Source organism: Microchirus variegatus (genome assembly GCF_963457635.1).
Source record: "Microchirus variegatus genome assembly, chromosome: 23".
Classification (NCBI taxonomy): Eukaryota; Metazoa; Chordata; class Actinopteri; order Pleuronectiformes; family Soleidae; genus Microchirus; species Microchirus variegatus.
In genome coordinates this window covers 5236443-5255981 of record NC_139824.1, presented here as the reverse complement: position 1 = coordinate 5255981, position 19539 = coordinate 5236443, and the positions used below count along the sequence as shown (strand labels likewise).

General features: G+C 39.7%; 1 protein-coding gene across 1 annotated transcript in view; it reads right to left on the bottom strand.

The window, feature by feature from the left end:
* sdk1a (sidekick cell adhesion molecule 1a) overlaps nucleotides 1-19539 on the bottom strand; it is a gene marked incomplete at both ends in the record, with an annotated part of 322636 nt that overhangs the window by 291302 nt on the left and 11795 nt on the right. The gene's annotated exons all lie outside the window — the stretch shown is intronic.

The window sequence follows — 19539 nt, the reverse complement described above, 5'->3', positions numbered from 1 at the left end:
TAATCCACAAGAGTTTAACTGAGACCAGAGTTAAGCACATATGAGCTTGTTCACCGCCCTGGGCCTTTAGCAAGAACACACACACAAACACACACAAACAGACACACACAGGGAGTAGGTGAGAAAGATTTGTAAATCTCTAAAAAGTTTTGGATTAGTGTGAGGGGGAGAAAGTGATGGTTGAGGCCTTGGATGACCTTTTTATTGACTTCAAGCTCATTTCTTAGTACAACAGAGTCTCTAACCTACACTCTAAACAGCTTTTATTTAGTCTGTTCATTGGCATCTTACTGCCAAGCCTCTCCACCAAGTAATCTAATGATGGACATTGTTACTGGAAATGATTAGTTCATTATGAAGTCATTTTACAGGTTTAGGCGGTGGTGCACTGTTACCTCACAGCAGTTCTGTACCTGTGTTGTGTATGTACGTATTGTGTATGATCTGATCTGAGGTCAGAGAGTACAGAAACTCAGTACCGGCTGCACTGATTGCCATTTTGTTTAAATGGCATCAATAAAGATTCATGAAAACATCATTTTAAATGCTGTAGTCAATTTCTGTTGATAGATACCCCTGAACTCTACACACCAGACCTTTAAAAGATATAAACATTTACAACGTTATGACTTGAAGCAGTCTGCTGTTAACGTTTTAATGTCTGGCTATCTGATCGACAGCTGGTGTTTATGGAAAACTTTAAATTCATACATAGAGCCTTTTGCTTCACTGCAAAGTCCAACGCCAGACAAAACAGTGACTCATTTGTCTCCAGTGCTGTGTGAAATCTTCACATTGCATTAGCAGCTTTCAAGACGTGACGGTGCCACAAAATATGCTGGTGTCATCACAGACATCATGCAACACTCTGACGTTCTGACACCAGATCATGAAAATGCCTGATTTAGATGGTGACAGACAGTGTGCCAGTATCCAGTTACCCAGGTAAACAGCCTGCTGACAACATTTTGAAGTGACTGATTGTGGGTTTGGCACCATTTCAGTTTCTGCTTCGACTCCACACATATACAGTAAATACATATATACATTCAATGTGTGTTTTAAATGAGCATCCAGATTAAAATTAACTGTCAGGCTGTGTAAAACTCTATCAAGTGAACTGGGAAGTGAATTGTAGTTTTATGACGACTGAACAAGATTTCTTTGTTTTCAGAAACGACACTCGCTGGCAAATTAATTACTATGCCCACAATACCATCCAACGGTTCTACATTTTTACCTTCCTTATCTCTCATTTTCATTCTGTCTGTATTAAACACAAGGACACCACATTTAGACAGACGCACACACACATCAGCAGCAGCAGCAGCAGCGGCGGCACAGCATATAAAGGATTAAACAGCTTAGACATTGATTATACACACCTGAACTCAGGAGAGAAAAGAGGGAGGGATCAACAGGGAAGGGGGTGGAAGACAGAGGGAGACAGAGAATGGTGGATGAGATACAAGTGTGTGTGTGTGTGTGAGAGAGAGAGGACAAGGTGATGAGAAAAGGCATCATGAGGGGAGGGAGTGGGGGAGAAAATATCACACAGGCAGAACCAGGGTGTAAATGTCTCAGAACATGTCCTCCAGGATGGAATGAGTGGCAGAGCGCCATAGATGGAGGGGAGAGGAGTGAAAATGTTGTCTGCAGACACTGGCAGAGTGGTTTTTAACACTCCTGTTTGTGGCCAAGGTGTGAAGATATGCAACCACAAAAATACCCCCACCTCGCCTCATATACAGAGACATATGCTCTCAATAGAAACTTGTCTTCATGGCCTTAGAGAGCTTATTCTTTTTCTAGACACTTAGGCCTTGTCCATACGGACACAGAACTTTCCCAAACTGTTGTAGTATATATGCCAGGCCTGCTGTGAGGTTGCCACAGAAATACACCAAAAATAGAGAAGGCAGCGTGGAGCATGCGCATTAAGACTGCAAGCTATATATTAACTCCAAACACAAGAAGACAACAGCAAAGACAGCGACAGCAAATGCAAGAGGTGGCATTTTGAGATTTCCAAAATGCCAGTTCTGTGTGGATAAAAAGACTAAACAATGCACATCTTTTGCGGTTTCTCTTAAAAAAGACGAAAAAAAAAATCTACTGAACCCCAACTTCTTACCAAAACTCTTGCCAGAACTTAAAATGCCTTAAAATTGTACAATGCTTCATACCCGCATGAGTATATAGACACACATTCACATGTAAAAGCTCAGAATAAACCTTTTCCACAACAATCACATTTCTACCCACAACCGTACATATATGAAAAGACAGGAAAACAGCCCGGAGTGAATGATGCATATCCATGTCTATTTATAAAGTCCTGCAGCCTACACTGGATGGCAACACAAAGCAGCATCCCCACTCTGCTTTTAGATCTCTTGACTCCTCAATCACCCTCTTGCTCCTGCGTGAATCTAGGGGGGAAAGTTTTTTTCTTTAAATGATACATACTTTCTTCAAACTTTCCACTCATGGGCTGAGGGACAATATCAGTTATTTAATCTGTGTGTGGCAAATAACTGGCAACACTTGCATTCGCATGTTGATTCCATGCTTCTTTCACAACAATGTGTTGAATACAATCCTCATAAATGACTGGCCTCCAACAAGAACAATGCTTGTTGTTGAAAGAATAAAATGAAGCTTGTAGCTCCTCCTTTCTGCAAGACTTGTTTGAAATCAGGACAAAATAATTTATCCATCTTTCCGACTCCTGCAAACACTTTTTGTCGTAATTTATGCAGAGACAGAGACACACACACACACACACACACACACACACACACACACACACACAGGTTGACACAGACGACACTGCAATATTAAGATTAGATAGCTTGACATACATGGGACTAAATGAATGAATTCATGAGTTATTTGTATATTTATGGATGCACCAACTGTGAGCAGCTGGTAAACATTGTGAAGTCACAGAGAGCAGATGTACTTAAGAGACAAACTCAAACATTAATTCAGTTGATGAATAATCACATTCTCTCACACGCACGCACTCGCTACAAACGCAAACACATACACACACATATACATGCTTCCAAGACCCAATTCGTTTATTCACATCTATGGTTGGTCAGCTCCAAGGCCCCGATTTACTCCTTCGTGCTTTTTCCTCTTATCACAGAGATGAAAATTATGGCTAATGTACTTATAATCTGATTTCATCATTATATAACGACTGCTGCTCAGTGAGCAGTCTCTCCATCTCTCCCCTCTCTCTAGGATGATCAGTGATTTATGTCTTTAAAAGGAAGTATAAAACCAAAACCAATGGGTGAAACGAACTGTGAGATTAAACTAACCCTCCTCCACAACTTTCTCTCCCTCCCTCTCTCTTTCTCTCTATCTCCCCTCCTCTCTAAATTATCTCAGAGCTGTAATTAAAAAGTGTACTCTGCTTCTTGCATGGTGCTAACAAGCGTACACACACAGGGAGATAACACACGCACAAATGCACACTAAATTACAGATAGTTGAAGCTCAGCTATTCATCTGGGTCCATGCCATAATGAGTGAGTGGTACAAAAGAAACAAAATATTCAACATTTCTGAAATGAAAAATGTAATTTACTGTAGTGTATTTATCTCAAAATCGTAATGCTTACTTTTCTAATGCCTGTGAATTGACACATTTAGCAGATAACTAGCCAGCACTCTGAGAGCACATACCTCCACCAAAGATGCTTGGTGACCAGGGGTGGATCAAAATATCAATACGGTGATATTTGTCGTCCTTCCTCATTCAATATGATAATCAATGTGCCAGGGCAAATATTGATATTTTAGTTAAAAAATTCAGGCGCTCAAAAGTAGGTTTTTTTTGCAGTGCTCCTGACTGAACCACAGCCAGGCTTTTAGCCTTCAGGGCGTCGGGGCGTCCTGGGGACATACTGTACTGAAAATAAGAAATTAGACGCCCTATTTTTTTTCCACCCGTTTACCCCGGTAACTTCGCCCGGTGTGTGTCAAAATTAGCCGCAGGGTTTTTTTAAAACGGAGAACAAGGGCCAGGTGCCGATTGAACCCCAAATCACACAAAAATACGCCATTATTACGGTTATATTGTTCTTGCCAATAAACATGTTATATTTAGGGATGTACTGAAAATTCGGCGGCCGAAAGACTTGCATCATCGAAACAAAACCACCGAAACGATGTTGTGATGACACACTCAAAAACTGCGGCCAGCACGTGCCTGTCTATACCCGCTTAGAGTCTGTCCAAGATCAGTTTAGAACACCAATACAACAGTTCCAACAAGATGCGAGTACACGGTGGAACAGCACCTTTTAAATGCTGAAAAGTGAAAAGCGAAACTTGGCTGCAAACGGCGCAGATTGCGAACTCCCCGCGACATTCACTTCCCACCACTCATTCACAACACTAAGATCTACTCGGATCGCCTGCACTTCATGGCGACAGGACTTGATCCTTCTCATAAATATTATTATTTGGATGTTGGGATAAAGCCAGAGAAATGAGCCAGGCTGCATTGGATACGGAGCTATGGAGGAGCCCAGAGCGCAGGAGTGTCGAATGGTGCAGGGGCGGTGTGCAGTCTGGCTGCACCAGAGGAGGGGCACCTCTATAATGTAATATACTATAATTGCAATGCCTTGACTTAAGTGAAGTCAGTACACACAGTTCCAGCCATAACAACAACATTAGATTAAAAAAAACAATGGTACATAATTGTTTATAATAATAATAATTTATTTCCTGATTTTCGGGCCAACAATTTTCACTTCCATGCATCCTTAGTTATATTGTTTATGTGCTCCCCTAGCTCCCCCAGAAAATTGTGAAATTCGCAAATATCTGCCAGAAAAATTCACTCACCGGGCATAGTTACTTCACGTCTCCTCGTGGCGGAGCTGTTCAAATGAAAGAGGGAAACTTGGGAGGAAATTACCTAGAGGAAATTACCTAGAGAAATCTACGTTAAGAGAAGCCCCAGCCACGTTTAATACATAGACTTTAAGCACTTTGTTCTATATGTTATGAATAAATCCTGCACATTTTAGACAGATATCGTGTAGTATCACTATATGATTATCTTGCAATATATCGACTATCACAGCATTGCTGTATTGTGATATTATTGGTATCGTGGACCATGTATTGCCTATCATATCGTGTTTGATTCATATCGTGATTCCAATGCCAAGTGGTGGCATAACCAAAAACTATTAACAATTAAATTCTTCAGCAACTAACTTTGTTAATGACTAATTGACTAATGGTTACACCCCCCAACATGCACATGACACAGTCTAATGCACACCTTAACTCATCACAGGTTGTGCACCTCTCATGATTTAAGGTGAGGGCCACTGTTGTGAGTTCTTTTGAAAACTGCTGAATGTGCAAGGATAAAACATAAACATTACACAAGAGTTCTGGCTGCCAGCTGCCGAGGACAATGACAACTTTGTTTTGTGAACAAAACAAGACACTGCAGATTGTGAAATGTATTCTGATTATATTCTGACTCATTAAGCTGACACATGGGCGGGTTATAAAATTGTTTAGAGGTCATGGTTTGATGAAGTGAAAAGTCATAATAGTATTTTAAATCCAAAGAGACCGGAAGTTAATTTCAATAACTTGACCCCCAATTAGAGTTGATAATGCAGGTGTAACTGCTATTAGACCATCTGCTACTCAATGGTTGTGTTTGTTTCTGTTGTTATTGAATGCTTTGTACTGCTGTGTAAACAACAAACAGATGCAACCCATTACAGCCAGGGGGGAAGTACTGCATCTTAAAAATTAATTATACCATTAGTTGATAATGTCAACATACTTTCAACTTGATATTATGGCATCCATTTATAAATGCAGTAGTATTAGACACACTGAAAACTAATTATATGATGTGCTGGCTTTGGCCTTTACACCCAGACTGCATGTGTGATTTGTTTGTGTGAGTGAGTGAGTTTTGGTAGCAGCAGGAGAACCATCAACTTTACAAAAACATAGTATTTTTCTTGCCGATGTGAAGTTTTTACTGTTGCGGTAGACAATAAACAAACAATAGTACTCAGATATGAACTTGCCTTACAATATAGATTTTGTCTTTGTCATAACTATCAGTAAAACTTCAATGACACTTATATAATCAGCAATGCACTAAACTTCATCAAGTTTGAACTAAGAAGAAGAAGATATGCGCCAGCATATTCTCTGGCAAACATAAGACCACATGCTGCTTTGTTTGGTAACAATAGGAATTAGTGAAACCACTTCACACAAAGAAGAGGAGGTGTTGGTTGGCAGACGATAATCTATAAACGTTTATCGTAGACAAAAGTTGCTTAAAAACGTGTGTTCCATGTTTGAATAATGAATTTTCTTCAGTAAAGAGGGCAGATATTCACCAACAAACAGCCTAAGCTCACAAGGGGAGGAAGTGGGACACTCAAAAAGTTTCCCTTTGATTTTTGTTTTAGATCCATGTTACAGACCAAATACTAGAGAAAGGTGAAATGTGTCTGAATATATGGCTATTTAACGCATATTTTTAAGTGAAGTAATTCACTGACAGCAGCTTTAATAATTGAATAAAGATAATGTTTCAAACTACTACTTCATACTGGTGTAGTGGCTAGCAGGAGAAAGACCTGGTCCATGTGTTTTCTCCTGGTACTCCGGTTTCCTCTCACAGTCCTAAAACATGCAGAGGTTAATCAGACACTCTAGGTGTGAATGTGAGAGTGGTTGTCTGTCTGTCTGTGTTGGTCCTGGGATGAACTGATGACCTGTTCAGTGAACCCTGCCTTTCTTGCTGGGATTGGCACCAGCTCCCAACAACCCTCGTGTGGTGGATAATCCTGACCTTGCATCCATCCATCTTTTACTGCTTTATCCTCCACATGAGAGTCACAAGGAGTGCTGTGACAATCTCAGCTGACATGGGGCAATAGGCGGGGGGAACACCATGGACAAACAATTTAGAGTGTCCAAGTTACCTAATCCCCATATTGCATGTTTTTGGACTGTGGGAAGAAGCCAGTGAACCCATAGGAAACCCACACACATACACACAGACTCATGCAAACTCTTAATCCTGAGCTTCTTTATTAAAAAGTACTTTTTATCTACTTATTTGTTTATTTAACATTGATGGAGGTATGTGCGTTGACTGCTAAGACCAAACACAGCCTGCTGAAAAAACACAGACGTTTGGCCCTTATGTGATTGTACTCATGGAGTAGTGTTAATAATGACCAATAAAATGCCACCCTTACATCTGAGCGTGATTGCAACCCAGTATACCAGTCGCTCAAGCTGCCTGTGATAGGCTGATTGAAGTAGACTAATGAATAACTGCATGAAGAAGCCCGAGACTTATTCTGGTCTGATTAATGTGTTTCCCTGAATGCCAATTAAACACTGATTACACAAATTAACAACTCTGAGCCACCATAATCACTAAGTGCTCATACAAGGATTGACATTGATGGAATGGTCACAGACATGTGTGCGTGCACTCACAGCTGGAAGGCACCACACCCCATTTGTCCTTCTATCCTTGCCCTGTCATATGCTGCCAGAGCTGGCAGTTGTTATAACCTAATGCTTTTAGCTGTCGTCCAAGATAGAGTTACCGACCACATTCACCAAACACCCTCTTCTCTGACTCACTCACTCGCATGCACACACACACATACACAAGAAAGAAATCTATCACCCTGAGCCATGCACATTGGGTCTAAGACATACAGCTGGTGCCAGAGGATGCAGTTAGTGGATCTCCCCTCTGGGACATGTTACGTCTAACCCCTCCCCCTTGTATGGAGCTAGAGGCAAACAGGGGCAACAAAAGGTGAGATTAAAGGGAGGTAAATTTGGACTGAAAAGGGAAAGGGGGATGGAAGTGACAGACAGAGCATGAGAGGAGTGAGAGAAATGAAAGTTTCTGCAGACTGACTGTTATGTGACACCGGGAGGGAGGGGGGGGGGGGGTGTGATGACAGCATGGAAAGACACAGTCAGACCAAGAGTGGAAAGAGAGCACATGAAAGAACGAGGTACGCAGAGAGAAAATGAAAACTTCTTGAAACTGCAAGTGTGCCACATCATTTTAGATGTGCCGATTACAGTTGTTTGGTCAGTAAATAATCCAGTTTTGCGCATGAATGAGTGTGAGAGAGAAAGCGAGAGAGACCATGTGCACATGAGCAAATTTGGTGCAGGAAAATACAAATAGGGTTTTTGAACAAAGATGATTTTACATCCATTGTGTCACAAGTAATCTGCATCCATACAACACCTGAAAACCTAATGTATGTCACGTGACCATTTGTGTATCATAATCCTTTCTGGGTCAATATTAATTTTGACGGGTGTGATTGAGGACAGCTGTTGTGGTGCAGTGAGTATCCTGCCTCAGCATGGAATACACTCGTAATGTGTTTTGCTGGTTAGATAATCAACAGGGAGAAATATAATGTTATTATTGTGTCGTACTAGGATTAAATAATAGAAAAAGCACTCGGAGAGCGCAGACCTCCAGCAAGGCAGCTCAGTGTCTACAAAATGCACCCTGCCAGCACGCCTGGGTCAGACAGTGAGAGTAACAAAACAACAACAAAAACATATACCTCTTCGGAGGAGGTCAAAAAAGACAGCTTGTATGGGAAACTCACTTACTCTACATGAAGTTGTTCTGAAGGCGAGTTAGTGTGTTCTAAACAAACCCTAGTGCAACAATAGTGCAACAATAGTGAAAGGTTCCACACAGAAGCTCCCAAGGGCAAAAGGTGTGCCATAGTAAGATGAGAAAATAATTGATTTTAAAGGTGCATTATGTAATAAATCTAAAGCAACTGGCCATAAAATCCTCCTAATATGTCACAGAGACTCAGGAATAATGTTCATATAACAAACTGAACTCACCAACAACAACAGTACAGCCAAAATATTTGCATTAAAAAATATATTTTGCAGACTGCAAATCATGTTAATGTTTTGAAATCATATATGGCATGTGGCACCACCTACTGCCGTCTACCAATCATTGCAGTCAGTAGTGTCTCAGCTAACAAGCAACCACAGGTTATGTCAAAAAACGAAACCTAAAAGACCTCTGTATTTTTAATTTGAATGTAGTAAGCGTTTTTGGCCACATTCTTACATTTGGCACCTTAAAATTTTTTTAATCGTCCAGGACCAAAAAATAGAATTAATCGATAAAATCGATATATCGAGCAGGCCTAATGGTATATTTCAGTTTGGTACAGTACAGTACAGTACGGTACGGTTTGGAATGGTAAAGCTCTCGGATTGTTGCCGTTTGTCTCACAACACATCAAGCTTATGAGAACAGACTGCAGCCGTTTAAGAAACACTGGTCGCAAGGGAGTGGCGCTTTTCTGTCGTCCAATCAGCTGGCTGTCGTGGGTCTACCTCCACACATACCGTACCATCTCATTTTATATAGACGCAGAACGCGCATGGACATCCATGTAAGACCCTGTTTTCTCATTGTGTGAAAGGGGTAATGGCGGCAGAAAAATATGAGGATATTAACAATTAAACCGACCTTGAATTATACAGTATTGTTAACAGGCACACGCACAAAAACACACCTCTGCCTCCCCCCATTTCCTTAGTCTTTTATTCATGAAAATATAAAAGAGGTTTGTTTCAAATGTCTGCTGTGTGAATGTGAGTTTGTGTGAATAGAGAGAGAAAGAGGCCCAGCTGTGTCTCAATACATCCATGATACAAGCTAATTGCCTTTAGATTAGCAATGGAAAGCAAGATCATGAGGTGAGAATGGCAAGAAAAGGAAAGTGAGAGAGGCAAAAGGATAGGAGTGAGAGAGGGGATTGTTTTGGTAAGGTGCTGAAATTCTGCAGTGATTCTGTCGAGCATGTTGAAAGGAGGTGATTTAGAGGTCCATTCACATACACAAATACAGACATGCTGCAATTACACACTCTCTTTCCACAGAAATGCTCAGATACACAAGGTAGATACAAAGATGCGCGCACACACTAACACACACATATCCCAGATGTGCACACTTTGATAAGAAACTGACATCCTAATAAGCCACTTTGTCAGATAAAGTGACTCTGAAAGCATATAATCAAGTAGATTTTGTGAAGAACTACACTGAACAGTAAATTTTAGGCTTAAGTACAAACATACGCATGCCCACACACACACAAGCATATTAAGGCCATTCAAGGTGTGTTTGCTGGACATGAATAGCTGTTTAGAAATGATGGTTGCAGTAATCAGCATAATGTTAGCCTAAAGCCGTAAACTGACATTTAGAACAGTGGATTACTGGAGCAAAACCCACACAATGCATTTCAGAGAACACTATCACGTTATTGCAGAGAACTAATAGAAATTACTGCTTCAATGTTACACTGGCTGAATAAGAATTTGTGCTTTCACTGTGCAAGGCAGACCTTGTTTTATCCATGTGTGGCATATTTTCAATAGTTTGGTACAAATTGGTGAGCATGTGTCCATGAATACAGGACAAAAAGCCAAACGGAGAAACAGTTACTCTATTAATGAAATATTTTGATGATCATCAGTCAGATTTTGAATGTTTCTGATTTTCTAGCTTCTAAAAATGTGAATATTTTCTGGTTTATTTGTTCCATATAAAAAAGAAATAGTTAAAACGGAATATTCTTTTGTTCATGGACCAAAAAAAATTAACTAACTCGATGAGGCAAAATCCACATAGGGTAAAAGGTATTATCAATATTTCTACAGCGCATTAAAATGTGGTTCAGCCTTTCACACAGTGACAATCTGTGATAAACAGCTGATTCTTAACATCTTTAGCTTGTAGTAATGACATCAATGAAAATACAACAGTACATATTTGACCATTTATTTGATGACATTTTAGAGAAAGCAGTGCTTCCTTTGCTGTCATAGAGTGATCACCTCTGGTGCACAGTAATAATAAATGGAAAAGTTACATATAATAAAGCAAAATACTAGATTACTAAATGATACTAGAAAATAGTCAATATAATGTAAGTCACGCATGATTCCCATCTGTGAACAAGAAGCAGTGTGATTAAGAGTAGAATTATTGGTGAAAGTCTATTTCACTGATCTACTGTACGGTCCAGAATTGTCAGTATTGTACAGTCTTAACTATCTGGGCCCAATTCCAGCAGTTTAAGCCACTGACTATCAATCAGTTACCCACTTGGGAAATGGTAACTGCTCAAAAAGATTTCATTGTGCAAGAACAGGCCTTCAGGCTGCAAAACATTCTCTCTATAATAAGTCAGGGTGCCATCAAAACTATTCTATAGTTGAAAAGTCTTTTTGCAATAAAATACAATAATTATTGCATGCTGTACGTGTGTTGCAGTGTTATTTTTGAAATCTCTGCAACATTTATTAGACTAAAAAGACATCAGTTAGTAGACCCCCAACGGTCATTCCTTCTTCCAATTCTTTCTTTAAGCTGCGGAATGTAGCTTTTGAAGATTTTTGTTGTTATTGATGTTATTACGCTGCCTGTTTTGTCTCCATGAACAGAAACATTGTAACATGTTTTGTATGCTGTGTTTATCTGTCAACAGGCTCCGTCAAGCTGGCGCACACCTGACTGAGGGAGCGTTTGTGCGTATACAGCAGCAGCTCAAAGGCGAGCAGGAGACACATTTATCCTTTCAAACTGCTAATGAACAGGTGTTCTGGAGCAGTAGTGTTCACTTCTGATACTTTTTGGGGACACCTTTTTATGTTTTTAGTCTTCTCCATCCCGTTTACAGCCATGTCACTTTACTGGTCTTAAAGGTCCCATATTAAGCCAAATCAACTTTTTAATCATTTGAATCCTTATATTTGGGACTCTGGAGGTCCTATCAGTCGGTAAATGTGAAAAAAGATGACTCACTCATGTTTCTGTGGTCTTCCTCATTCTAAGTACAGGCGATGTTCACTCACGCGCTCCTTGGGGCATCACAATGCACTAAAATCCTGGAATTGTTGTCTCTTTCCAAATGCTAACTGCTGTTAGCTCGCAGTAGCCTCTGTGAACAGGGCTGTTTTGGCAGGGTGATTGAACTGCTGTGGTGCTTATAGTATTTTGACCAAAGCATATCACAGACATGTTTATTAGGACACCAGGGAACTAGTTTAACTTGGAGAAATAGGGTATAATATGGGACCTTTAATAAACATCCGTCTTGAAATAAATCACTTGCTGCGTGCAGTGTAGGAGTGTCACGAGAGAAAATCGTGTGGAGCTGATCGGCTTAATCAGCTTTGTGCAAACTCATGTGACAATGGTTTGAATGTAATGGACATTTGTTTGTATTTTAAAAAATGAAGCACTCCAGTTTTAACTGCAATAAAATGAGGGTAATTGGTAAGTCCATTTTGTAATAATGATATAACTCCCAGTAGCTTGTGAAATCTCTCCTCAATCCACCAATCCACAAAGTTGTCGTGGGTGCATCTCATTCACTACTACTTGGTGGATCGAGGCTCTGTCTTTGAAAAGAGATGTTATGGATGGTGATATGGTCACACAAACACACACACTTATCATAACAACATAAACGTTTACCCTTAGATTTTGCTGTCCTCTGCAAACGGGCAGAACTCATAATAACAACGGTAGTTGCTGCTTAAGCTGTGCACATTACTGCGACCTCGGCATAACACCTTCTCTCTGTGTATAAGTGTCGATAGTCTACTAATGCATGTTTACAATAACCCTCCCTTGTCAGCTACCACCATAAAAATAGGTTCTAAATCTGTGGGAAACAATGAGTCCCCGTTTCAAATACTGTCCAAAACCCAATTCAGGATTACATGCTCATGGAAGATAATCCTGGTCATAGTGTCTTTGTGGGGTGGAGAAAATCCAACTGCACTGTAAATGAATTGAATTCAAAAGGAGCGAAATCCAATCATGTCTCATTGCAGAGAACTTTAGTACTAAGAACTCTTAACCCTGACAAATTGCATCTCTTCAAATTTAGACCTTGAGGGAAGAAGAATGCGCTGCATAACACAGTCCTGTGTTATTGTTACACAACACTGTACATTTTACTGATTCTGCAATACAATAAAATCCAACAATCCTTGCATCCTAGTCTCTAATTCCTTGAAAGGTGAGACGAGAGACCAACAGTCAAGTCATTTTTAGAACAGTCAAAGCCAAAGTGCAAGAACAGCCTTGGTGAAGCCGAACATGATGTGCAGCTGTTAAATCAGGATAATTCTATCAACAGGAGAACTGTAGTGTCAGCAAGTGTAATTGGTGTGAACATTCGAGGGCCGATCACATTGGCTCCCCACATCCACTTTTAATAGCAACAGACAGTTAAATGGGTCCAAAGCAGAGCTGTTGCCAGAATCTGTGTCTCATAAAGCAGACCATCCAAAAAATTACTGTATGGAGGCCAAATATATGTAACTCAGAGCAAATCATGGGAGACGATGTACATTTTTAACCAAATTTACATCTCAGAAGACCACGTCTCGGTTCACACAAAGTATTAAAAGAAACTGTAAAATGTATGAAATCTTTGGTAACTATAGTAATGCTGTTTATAATTGTATTATGTTATTTGAAAGGGTGCCTTCAGTCAGCTCTACACTATCTGGGAACTTTTACTTACTGCCAATAAAGAAAATATAGCAAATAAGAAGTCCACAAATATGTTGGCTGTGTTCATTGCATTATGTTGATTATATTTCCGGTTGATTGTTTGATTTCTTACTTGTTGAAATTCCCCTAACAACTTAATAACTCACAGAGCAACAGTTTAAATTTGCTGACTTGGTTTTACTGAAACTATAATCTTCAAGTGTTTTATATGAAACGTAGAGAAGCAAGGCTGTAAATTTATACAGGAAAGTCAATATGGTGTAATAATAATAACAATGACAACTTAATAACAAAATTCACTACTCTACAAACCTTTGATTCAAGGAATTACACCTAAAACCAGAGGATTAGCAGCCTTAATACACACCAGCAGATTTCTACACATTTTCCATTTCAAAATTCCAGACTCATACTTCCAGACTCAAATTTCCAGACTTCTTGGAGGACATTTCTGTAGGGATAGGAATGACACAAGGCCCGCATGTCGAATTTTTGTTGAATTGTATGTCTTTTTTTTCACAGCAGCAGTAATGCGCCCCCGCAATGCGGGGTGGAAAATATTCTACACTGTACTACTTCATATTAGGCTCAAAAACATGGCTGTAATGTCCAATATTGACCATCAAAGCAGCAATTAGAAAAATGGGGGCAGAGAAAACTCTCTCCACTGGCACAATTGTGTCACCCGACAGCTCAGGTTTTTGAACCTCCGCTTGTTAGGTGTCCACCAGAGTGCAGGATCTTGACTGGGTGAGATGCCGTCTTCATTTGTGTAATGCTTGTGTTGTGCCCCACACCCCCGCCCTAAACATAAGCGCTAACTCGTTCGCACTGCACACACACACACGCACAACAACTAGAGAGAACTGCTCTTTTCACCATGTAGGCTCAGGTGACTGGCCACACACTCATCCTGCAAACCAGCAGCGGGCCGAAGCTCCATAGTTACCTTACCTTACTTATGTGTTACTATGTTTATCTGAACTTTTGCAAGTTTTGCTGCCTTCATTTCAGCTTCATTCACAGGAGCAGGAATGACCAATCGGATTGAGCGATACTAGTGATGTCATGACCTGCCTCCATTCCAGAAGAGAACAAACTCATTCTAAGACAAATTCTGCACACATCCATTTTAAAAAAATATCCTGTAATGTTTAGCTGATTTGCAATGTTTCGTCTCTGTAGTGATCCATTTGATAAATGCCATGTCCTTTTCATAAGAGAGCATAATTAAATGTAAAATGCATTAAAAGGTAATTATTTTCACTGTCATATCAAAGCAGCATAAGATGCATGGTGTAATCTAGTGAGAGAGATTCCATGAAAACTCAAATTTTACATACTATTAACAATAAACCTTCTCCTGAATTATGAGGTCAGGAATTTTATGATTGATGAATGTTGAGATTAATCAATCATATTGATTACATCAATGTATTAACACGTTCATGTTTCTGTTAATCCAGTAATGCGATAATGACAAGTCATTTATGCTCTATAAAAAAACACAGCCTTGGACATAATTTTCACCTTTCTTTATTATGGCGGTCTTTCTTCTTTGGATTCTGCTTCATTACTTTCAATTTGAAATAAAACGATGGCTGCTCTTCTTCAATGCTCAATTGTAACTGAGCTGAAATAATCAAATAATGAAAGGAGTCTTTTCACAAAAAGACCTGCAAAAAAGACTTTACAGCTAAAAATGATTGTGATTTTTGTGACAACGACTGTGTTTGGAAGGAAATACTTTTTGGGCTACTGTGCCCAAAGATGGTGAGATTGTACCGATCCCACTAGTGTGTCGGTCACGAACGATTCGTTCGAAATAACTGATCTTTTGAGTGAACGAACTGAATGGGATCAATTCATGAATTTATTCTTTCCTTTCTTAGTTCAGTTGAGCTCAGCAGCGAGCGTGGCGGCTGGGAGTGTAACTGCCACGTTCTGTGAATCACTTGTAAAGTCGTTCGCCGACGCCGTAACTCACTCGTGAATCTTCTGCAAACGACGCAGGGAGGGACTACTAAGAAGAACTGTCTGCTGATCTCACTCACTCCTGGAGGATCTGATTCGTTCGCGCTGTCACTCACGCATCATGATTCGCGAACACAGAACTGTGACCGATTGACGTCCTCAGCGAAACAGTCGCGGTGGCGCGCTGCTGTGATAATAACACATTTATACTTTTAACTGAAGCATTGTTATTTTGTATTATCATCATCATTATTATCTTTATTATAATGCTGTTTTGCAATTAAACTGTACTTTTATATCAAAATTTGGGAGGGAGGAGGAGTCTGTTAGAGCAGGCGAGTGTAGTCACTCACTGACCCGGGAATGTACTTACACACAGAGAACTGGAGAACTGTGGCTGAGGACTTGAATCTCGTTCGTGAACGTACCTACACAGGAGAACTGTGGCTGAGGAGGTGAATCCCGTTCGCGCCGTCACTCACTCACTGACCTGCGCACGTACTGCACTCAGGGAGGACGTGAGTCACGTGGCAGGGCACTGGGCTCCTGCTAAGCACTGAACGATTCGTTGCACGAATCATTTTAATGAACGGATTCTAGGGATTCAGTAAACTCAAACGAACTGCCGTTCCCGTCACTAGATCCCACACCAATGAAATTTTTTTTTTTTTTTTTTACACACAGTAGCTTTTTTTACCCATCTCTGCTGATAGTTACACGCACGCACGCACGTGCTGATGCTGAGTGTAGAAACCAAATTTACTCCCACAAGTGGCTTTTCAGAAAATTTTACACCCATGTTTCCAACCAGTATCCACATGATAGAAAAAGAAAAAAGTGGCAGCTTTAATATCCATGTATAGATTGTTCTTATCCAATTAGCTGACTAGTCATTTTGATAATCCATGTCTATTAGACTAAGGTTTTAGTTGCGCTCCGAATAGTAATAGAATAATCGGTGAAAAAAGATCAATATGACAAGCTGTTAAGCTCAGCTTAGTGAGGCTGCAGTGAAGGCATCTCAGTGTTCAACCTCATGTGAGGTTAGAATAAATAATACCGTTATTTGTGAGTGTGTGAGGGCAAAATATTGGAATATCTTTAAAATAGTATACAATAGTATTAGCTAGTTTTTTGTTTCTTTTTGAAAAAATTGAAAAAGAGTATTTCAAACCCTTGCAATTTTCAACCTCTACAGGTTTACAGTAGAAATAATGGTTCACAGTTCTTTCAATACCAACATACACCTACTCATATTAAAAGTGAGACTCGGTACTTCAGTCATTTGCATTTGTGAAGTAATTCTTCATAAAAAAAAGGATAACTATCCAAATACTTTTAATCTGGACTGTATGTACTTATCCAAAGGGAGTTACTGTGTGTAATTTCATGTTATATTTTTCTATCAACTTTTCTCCATAATTAACTTTATTTTATCCCACTTGCTGTTGCTAGTTACCAAACACAAACATTTTGAGGTAAATGACATGTCCAGTTTAAAAACTGTGACATTGTTTTTCTGTTTATCCTGAAATGGTCAAATCTGTGTGCAAACTCCACAGCAGCTCAGCACCAGGTACTGGTACTATTGAAGGGTGTGCGTCACCAAGAAAACAGGATAATTAATTTCTCTCTTTCGCTCGAATGGTTCCATTTTATTTTCATTTGTTTGCCTCCCTATCTTTCTGCTCCCACATCCAGATAGAGTGAATCCGGCAAGAGATGACTTGTGACTGAATCCACACACACACAGTGTTTGTACGCATGTACATTTAATAAGATGAATGTACCACCCATTCCCAATTACACAGGGTGGAGGGGAGAAATAAGTGGTAGAAAGGAGAGAAAGATGCAACACAGGCAGGGATGTGGGAAAAGAATGATGTGTGATGACAGGGGAGAAAGATGAAGTAACAAGGTATTCTCAGACTTACTCTTCAATGAACTCACTTCATCCATCTTAACTTAGTATCTTGGACTGTGCTTTGATTAAGTCTGTTCATTTCTGAGCCACATTCTTTCATCCATCCATCTACTCCAGTGACCCCATAAGTGACAACCTTTTTCTCGTTTCCACCATACTTTACCAACGAATTACTTACTTTATCCCTTCGGTTCTCGCTTTTCATGAAACGGTATTATCAGGGGTGTGATTGGCAAGGGACAAAAAAAGGACAATATACAGCTGCACCTACCATGACGCGACGGCATTGTATTGTTTCAAAAATTTAAATAAAGTGCAGTTGCCTACATGGAAAAAGAGTTAAACCATGTTAAAAAAAAATTAATGCATCTCTTGGGAGAGATGGCCTCAGTGCCACAATTTCCATCTTGAAGTGAAAGTGGTTGTCAAAGAAACACTGCTAGAGAACATATTATTTTTTTCAGTGTTTAATGAAATATACTGTTTAGTTTTAGAATCAATCTGTCAATTATTTTCTCGATAAATCAAATAATTTTTTTGTCCATAAAATATAAGTAAATGTTGATCAGTGTTTATCCAACCTGGAACCTAGTTTTAATGATTTTTTTGTCAAATGGAGCATAGAAACCAGACAATATTCACATTTAAGAAGCTAAAAAAAAAAAATGTGTGTGTGTGTGTGCGTGCTTAAAATCTAAAAATCTTAAATCGATGAATTCATTGTTGCAGCCCTACTGGTTACGTAAAATAATGAATGAATATTGTATGATAACAAAAAAATCATAAATAATTATTTATTATTTATATAGTGCTGGGTACTATACGGCGTTAATGTTAACGAATGACGCGTTTCAGTAACATTCCTGATGTGCTTACTTTGAAACTTTAAAACAGACTGTGGTTGAAACAAGAGAAGATTAGGAAGAAGTGAAGAGCTCAACAACAAGCTTGAATAGAAGTAATAATCCAAAACAGACTTGGAGGTGGTATAGATTTCCTCAGTGACTAGTAGTTCTTAGGGGTTGGTATGATTAATGATTACATGAGATGATAGGCTGCACAAGCATTAGCACAAAGATTTATGTGGCTGAAAGTCTGTTATACCTGCAGTGATGTGGTTATTTCCAGTGCGGTTATTGAGAGTGACGGTGTGCAGTGTTATCAACCATCACATACAGTACACACACAGCAACATAAGCTACCATGCTGTTGCATATTCCTGATGTCCTTCTTCCCCCTTTCTTCATACTTACATTGTGTTACAGTGGTTGTAAGAAATTTATGTTGTTCACTTTCACAGTTGTCTTTACAGAAGTCTGAGAGGGAGAGCAATTAGCCATCACTACTAAGCCAACTAAAAGGCTACTTTCACTGATTGTGAATTTACGTGGCGTACCATCTTGAGGTAGCGAGCGAGAGTGTCGCCAACACAGGGTGAGGGCTTTTGTGATTTGGGGATTTTCACAATGTGTGTGTCAAGTTGATTGCTATCCACAGCAGTAGAAAACTGTGCAATGTCAGTGAAAAAGGCAATAATGTCTATTCTTTGTCAAAGCATGTCACTCCCTGCTGCTCTTAAAGGGCCACAGCGCCCGTTTAGCCAACTGTGCAGTTACCGTTGTTTTTTTAAATATGAAGTGTTTTGCGCAGTTGTGGCTGTCAACCTCTGCGGAGTTCTGTCGTACTACTGTATCACCAATGCGCAACAACTCACAGATCTAAATTGGGGACTAAGTTGGATTTGGATTTAGTGTTGGACATGTGCCGATACAATTCTGCATATCATTATCAGTCCAATACTGATCAAAAATCAGATAAGGTTCACACATTAATTCTTCACTGAGCACAGGCTGTAAAAACAATCACTATTGATGTGATGTGACCAGAATGTTAGTGAGGAGTGTACACTTCATGTCAGGCTAAAACAGCTCCAGCAGGGTTTTCCCTGCCTGTCTAAAAGCAAAGGCGGGCCGCCTGGGGATTTTGGCCG